The 6824-nt window shown below is 49.0% G+C and overlaps 1 non-coding gene across 1 annotated transcript; it reads right to left on the bottom strand.

Annotated features, from left to right (window-relative positions):
• Window positions 1-3971: 3971 nt before the first annotated feature.
• Gm24071 lies at window positions 3972-4103 on the bottom strand. Its single transcript, XR_003952444.1, has one exon. It is a non-coding gene; the product is annotated as a small nucleolar RNA SNORA17 (small nucleolar RNA).
• Window positions 4104-6824: the final 2721 nt, after the last annotated feature.

The following is a 6824-nucleotide window of genomic DNA, read 5'->3' as shown; positions in this document are numbered from 1 at the left end:
TGCCGTGTGTGACCTGAGTTGCAGACACAGAGAACGGCCACCGGCAGACTGTGCACGAAGCCTGTGACTGGCAAGCATCCCTGGCAACTGAAGAACTGGAATCAAAACCTGCGTTCCAAGCCAGACTCACAGTCCACCTATCACAGCAACCCAAACCTAACCACAGCAGTGGAGGAAAGGGTTGACTACGCTATGATCAAAAATGCACATGCACGGAGATGTGGGTGAGCCCAGGAGGGCCTGAACTTTATTCTACACTTGATCACCCAAAGCAGACCTGAATTGATGTCTTTCATGGTTTTTAGGTTTGTCTTATATTTTAAAATATGTGATGTGCATGTGAGAGAAGGTTTCCAGAGAGGCCAGAAGAGGGCTGGAGCTGGAGTTCTGGGCAGTTGTGCCCTGCCTGACTTGGGTCCTGGGGACTGAGCTGGGGTTCCATGTGAGAACAATGTGTCCTCGGAAGTGCTGAGCCATCACTCCAATGCTTGGGATTGCTTGAAGGTTTTCTTATTTGATGTAGTTGCTAATCACACTAACTGAACAAATACTTGATTTTTCCAATTCTGCTTTTCATTCCTTATCATCATGTCTGTGGATCCCCTGGACAGGCCAGAAGCAAGCTGAAGTCAAAGCACACCTCTCACATCTGCTCTGAAGCTCCCAAGGAAGGGGTCTTGTCCTCTGTCTTTTCTGAGATCACATGAGAACCCAAAAGAGGTACTGCACTCAGTGCTGCTAAAAGAATGGGTGTTGTTTTTAGGTTTACTTTCTTTTTAATTGTGTGTTGCTGTGTAGACATGTGTACATGAGTGCATATGCCCTGGAGGCCAGAAGAGGGCGCCAGATCGCTTGTACCCAGAACTTCAGGCAGTTGTGAGCCACATGTTGTGGGGGCTGGGAATTAAACTTGAATCCTGTGAAAAAGCAGCAAGGCCTACTAATTGCTAAACCATAGTGCCAGCACTCAAAACTAATTCTGATCATTTGCTCTCTCTCTCTCTCTCTCTCTCTCTCTCTCTCTCTCTCTCTCTCTCTCTCTCTCTCTGTGTGTGTGTGTGTGTGTGTGTGTGTGTGTGTGTGTGTGTGTTCAGGAACCACCTGAAAGATCATCCTGAGCAGACGTCTACTCCTGCCCCAAGTGGTGTCTTGCATTGCACGGGCAAGCCCTAGGCCTGTAGCGGAATGTTTCTCCAGCCCCCACCATGTAGCCACCATCCATTGCCCTTTAGAACTAAATTCATTTCAATGACATCCAATTTTCTCAAGTGCTGGGGAGACACACAGGCTACAAAGGGAGTGTTATTGCCGCCTCTCTTTTCTCCTGGATTCCCAGATGAACATTAAAAAGTCATTTCATCTGACACTCGGCCCCTGGCCCCAGGAGAGAGAACTGGGGAGATACCAGGCCTGGAGCTGGCTATTAAAAGGACAAACTGCCCATTTGGTCTTATTAGTGAATTATGGGACAAAAGGCCCATTTCCCACCTTGGAATGTCTGTGGATATGTGTGTGTGGCAGGGTGAAGGGAGATGATATGAGCCTGAATCTACACAAATACATGGTAGCAGACAGAGATAGCCCTGAAGAACAAGGATTAAGGTGTATGCTGTGTGTGTGTGTGTGTGTGTGTGTGTGTGTTTCTCTACTGACTCTCTATGTGTATGTATATGTATGTGTATATGTATATATGTGTGTATATTTGTGTATGTATACATGTGTGTGCATTTATGTGTATATGTATTTTTTTGTTCATGTGCATGCATATCTTTGTCTATGGCTATGGTGTCAGGGTGTGTTTGTTATGAATGGGTGTGGTGTTCTCGCATCTGAAGTCTAACCTACTGCCATCACTCAGGCTGAGACCCCTGGGCCCCATCTCTTTCCTGCCATCCTAGGCCTGGCCCTGCTGCCTCCCTGGCCCAGATGGCATCATCACGTGTCTCCCCTCTTCTGTCTGGGCAGACTACCCCAGCGATGGATGGCAGCAGATTCACACTCTGCCCTAGAGCAGAGAGGACACTTCCTGACTGGGTGTGCCCAGTCCACCCTTAGACCTGGTCCTATAAGCTGGAATCTAGCTTTGTGGACCTTCAAGAGAGAGTAAATGCCGTGCCTTCCTCAGTTAAGTGTGCCTGCACACTCGTGTGTGTGTGTGTGTGTGTGTGGGGGGGTGTCTGGGTGTCTGGGTGTCTGGGTGTGAGTGTCCATGACTGCTGCCAATGCCTAGTTTAAAGTCCCAGGCCCCAAGTCAGTAGTCATAATCATATTTAGTGTTGGAAGTCCTTTTGGTGACAATGCCCTTCTTAGATGATGCTAGATTGTGTTCAGTGAGCTAAGCATCACAGAAACCATCCGGATGACTGGAGGAGCAGAGCGACCCAGCAGAGAGAGCCACATGAGCTGTCCTGAACCAATGACACCAGTTCTCAGGAACCTGGCCACCCCAGAGGAAGGCCCATGTTTGTGCATCCACATGAATGAGCACCAGGCTCTGAGAAGGATGGGATGTGCACAGGAAAAAGGAGTCTTGTGTCTCCCATCACTGTCCTTTCAGATAATTCTGCAAGAAACAAAAGAGCCATCCAAGGTGTGCTCGCCCTCACTCCTACCCTTTTTATATATAACATTTTATTGGTTCTTTATGAATTTCACACCATGTACCCCACTCCCACTCCCTTCCTTCCCCTCCCCTCGTGCCTGCCCTTCACCCTTACAACTCTCCCACCCAACAGAGACAAAAATCTCATTGTGGAAGCTGTGGTGTGTCAGTGTGTCCCACAGTGTATCCTTTGTCCACACCTCTTTGCTTACAAATGTCCGTTGCAATGATTCATTGGTCTAGTTCGTGCCCTCTGGCTTCTGCTTCTCTATCAACACTGGAACCTCACTGGGCCTCCTCTCAGATATCCTGGCTTTGCCCTGTGTCATGGAGATCCTGTGGTTTTGGATCTGTAGGACCGACTCCTTTGTGCACTCCAGCAGTTCATTAGTGGGACAGATGTTCGAATGGGCCAATTCAAAGCCCTGGATCTGGGTCTGAGAATTATCTAAGCTCTTCCCAGCAACTTGCCACCCCCCAGTCCCCCAACCCAACCCAACCCAACCCCCACAACCAGGGCTACCTCTGTCCCACTGTCCAGGTGAGGTACAGAGCCTGGTCTCCCAAGTGCTGCAACTGCTGTTCTCCCACACTCATGACGCTGGGGTCAAGTTTCCCACCTGCCATAGATGGCAAGGGATGAGGGAGGGGAGGAGGGCTTCTCTCCCTCATCTATGACAACATCCAGCAGACAAGAAGCAGATCTGGTTCTCCTGTGCTCACACCCTTGGGGCCAGCTCACCCATGCCCCTCCATCAGGGTCAACTCTACTGTGCTGCCCAGGCAAAGTGCAGGGCCCACTCTCCCAAGTACTGCAGCTGGCTAGGGGCAGGGTCAGCTCTCCTGCTCTCATGACTCCAGGGACAGCTCTTCCACGACACACAGGTAAAGAGTGAGGCCAGTTCTGCACAGCTCTAAGATATCAACATGTCCCCACATGGCAACCGAGACCAGGGGCATCCACCTGACCTTTGGTGGTAAGAGAGCCCTGCTGCTGTACAGTCAAGGACCCAGTTGTGGCCTCTGAAGGCAGCATAGGCAAAGACTCCACCATGGTCCCCAGTGGCATCACTGGCTACTCACATCAGGCTGTGCCTTACTACCCTGGAGTCTCCAGTTCTGCCTCTCTTCATGGTGCTCACACCCTTCTGTTTCTCTTCTCTTCCATTTCTCCACTACTTAATTGTTCCTCTTAATGGTGCCCAGGGTCTCTGAGTGTCTGGGGTCATCTCAGGAGTGGTCTCAGGAATGCTATGCCCCGCTTGTGTGTTATAGGACTGGGTAGGGGTCATCTTAGGTGTGGTCTGCTCCCTGTCCAGGCCCCATGGGCGTCGGGCCAGTGGCTGTCTCAGACTCACTTTTTTCAGGGAGGGTTAGGCTGCTAACCATTCAGATGTTTATAGGTCAGAACACTGAGAGTAGACATAGCCTCTCACTTCTCTGTCACCTACTGACACACATGACACACAGAAGCCATGCCTGCAATGCCTCTGGGGTCAGTTCTTCCTACTTCTTATGCCCAGTTAGCAATGCCCTCCGTAATGTGTCCATGGGACCTTTTGCCATCAGCATGTGTTTTAAGTATCAGTTTGATGAAGGGATGTGTGGCTGTGTATATTCAATTGTTGAGGCCAGAAGTCAGTCTTGGGTGTCAGTCTTCCGATCCACTTTGGTTTTATTGAGACAAGATCTTTCACTAGGATCTGGGCACATTCATTAAAACCTTGCTTCCTAGGAATTGGAAGATGAAAGGAGATGGACGAAATCAAGTGGAGAGGGACTTCCACAGTGGAAGGGAGGAGAGAACCTGAAGTTTCCTTCCACTGAACACCCGCCCCTGAAGACAGAAGCTTATCCTAGTGACCTAAGCATGCTTGCTTTAATGAGACCCATTAGAACCCTATTTCATTACAGAGTCACATTCGTAAGTAACCAGCGTAAGAAGTTCATAACAGCTATGGGGAAACACAATTTAACTCACAACGCAGTCTGTTAATTAGTTGGGGAACTAAGAATGTCGTCTCAGAATAACTCCTTGGACCCTGTAGTCATTCACTATGAGGAGAAAAAAAAAAGCCACTCTGAGAAGCAACACTTGCTGAGGTGACAAGATAAATCCAGAGTTCTTTAAGATAGTTAACTGTGTCACTTTGAGACATCCAGATTGACACCAAGGAAGAAGACAGAGGGAACGTGAGAAGAAAAAAAAAAAAAGCAAGAATTGAATAATGAAGCCAGGACCGGGGTACTGGGGTGGAGTCCTGGCTGGCAGCAGCTGCTCCTCTGCCCTAGGCAGGGATTCTCGCTACACTGACCCCTCTCCAGAGCTGCGTGCTGTGTAGCTGCCAGTGTCCACACAATCCTCTTTCCTCCCCCCCCCTCAAAGAAGAATTTTCACCTTACATATTTATTTTATCATTCCTCACTGTTTGCCTCAGTTTACCCTTTTAAATTAACAAGTGAATCGAGAAGGGAAGGGCCTTGTGGATCATCGTCATGACCTCATGTGTCCCCATATGTGTCCTCAGGAAGACAACCTTCTGAGGAACCTTTCCAAGATGGAGTCTCATTGGAGGAAGTGAGTTGTTGGGGCCAGCCCCTCAGCTTTTAGGTTCACCCCCTTTCCTGCTCCTCCTCCAACTCCTGAATGTAGATGTAGTGTGACCAGCTGCCTCCTACGCTTGCTAGGATGCCTTTCACCGTGATGGATTGCATTCTCACCAACTGTAATCAAAATAAACCCTTCTTCTCTTGGATAGATTCTGGTCAAGAATTTGGTCACGGCTTTGAGAATAGTAGCCAATACACTATAAAGTGTGTTCTTAGTTACAGTTGTGTCTCAGGTCCTGCTTTCCTGAAGCTCCACACGTTGATGGGCCAGGATATGCATAACAAATGAAAAGAGAGTAGATCAATGGGGATGGGGCAGCGGGAAGCCGTATGCAGATGAGGGCAGGGTGAGCCACTGAGAATAACTGGGCAGGGCAGGGGTAGAGGAGGGTTGTTTTTTTTTTTTTTTTTTTTTTTTGAGGGGATGCAGAGTTGAAGAGTGAGCCACAGAAGGAAGTCAGATATCCAGAAATCTGAGGGAAAGATGCTCTGTCTAGCCAAAGGGCCCATGTGGCAGGCACTGGAAGGAGCTATACATATTCTGGGAGCAGAGTGGAGTTTGTATGGGCTACAGGAGAGCAGGGGGATATGGGGGCCAGGGGGAGGGCTTAGAACAAGACTTAGTTCTGGTAGACTGCTGTAATAAGCATGGATTTTACTTTACGATCAATGAGAAGCTAGTGGTATGAGTTGATTTCCATTTTATATCCAAGGTCACAAAGCCAGCTGATAGGAAATGAAATGCCACATGGTGATGTCACCACAGAGCCCTGTTCTCCACTACACAGCAAGCTGGCTCCGTGTAGGATTAGAAAGCTGGAGCCCCGTTTCCTTTGTTCACAGAGTTTCCAGGACAGTAGTTCGTAGTCTGACAGTCCTACCCGCCCCCGCAGGTTACACTTGGCAAAGCCTAAAGATATTTATGGTTGGAACCATTTTTGAGCAGAGTGTGTACTGCCAATCAGTAGGGAGAAGGCAGGGGTTTTGTTGCCTTGCCCACAGTGGACAGGACAGATCACACAGCAAGAAACTGTCTGCTCTGAGTATCCTGATTAGAGCTGTAAATCCAGGTCACTTGTTTATACAGACAAGGACTCCATCTAACTTCCTCAGTACGTGTCCTCAGCTTGGGAGGGCTTCTTCAAGCAGGCGTTAGCCTCAGCAAACATCACAGGCACCCTGAGACACAGCCTCCCATCCATTTCACCACTAAGCCAGGCAGAATTCAGCATCATCATAGGACCAGAAAATCGCTTATCAGTGTGGAGAAGGGGAAACTGTGGGTTTGCTGGGGCTCTTCCCCTTTTAGAGACTGTGGCTGTGTTTCCTGGCACCTGAGTAGCCAGGCAGCAGATGACATAAATCCAACCATCCCTTGAAAGCAGATGATGGAGGCTGTCTGGCTTCAGCCAAGACTAGATGCTGAAGATGAAATGTCAGTGGAAGACCAGCTGCCCCTTAAACACCATCTTTTGACATTTCCATGTGTGGATGCTGCGCCTGTGCTAACTGAACGCTGGGGGAGGGGCTTCTCAATGACTGTGGATCCACAGATGAGTTCACATGCCCTCCCAATAGTCACGACATCAGACCACACATCACCGTGTCTACT

This window comes from Mus musculus, chromosome 17 (assembly GCF_000001635.26).
Source record: "Mus musculus strain C57BL/6J chromosome 17, GRCm38.p6 C57BL/6J".
Taxonomy (NCBI): domain Eukaryota; kingdom Metazoa; phylum Chordata; class Mammalia; order Rodentia; family Muridae; genus Mus; species Mus musculus.
The sequence above is the reverse complement of the archived record's forward strand: the minus strand, read 5'-3'. Positions and strand labels throughout refer to the sequence as shown.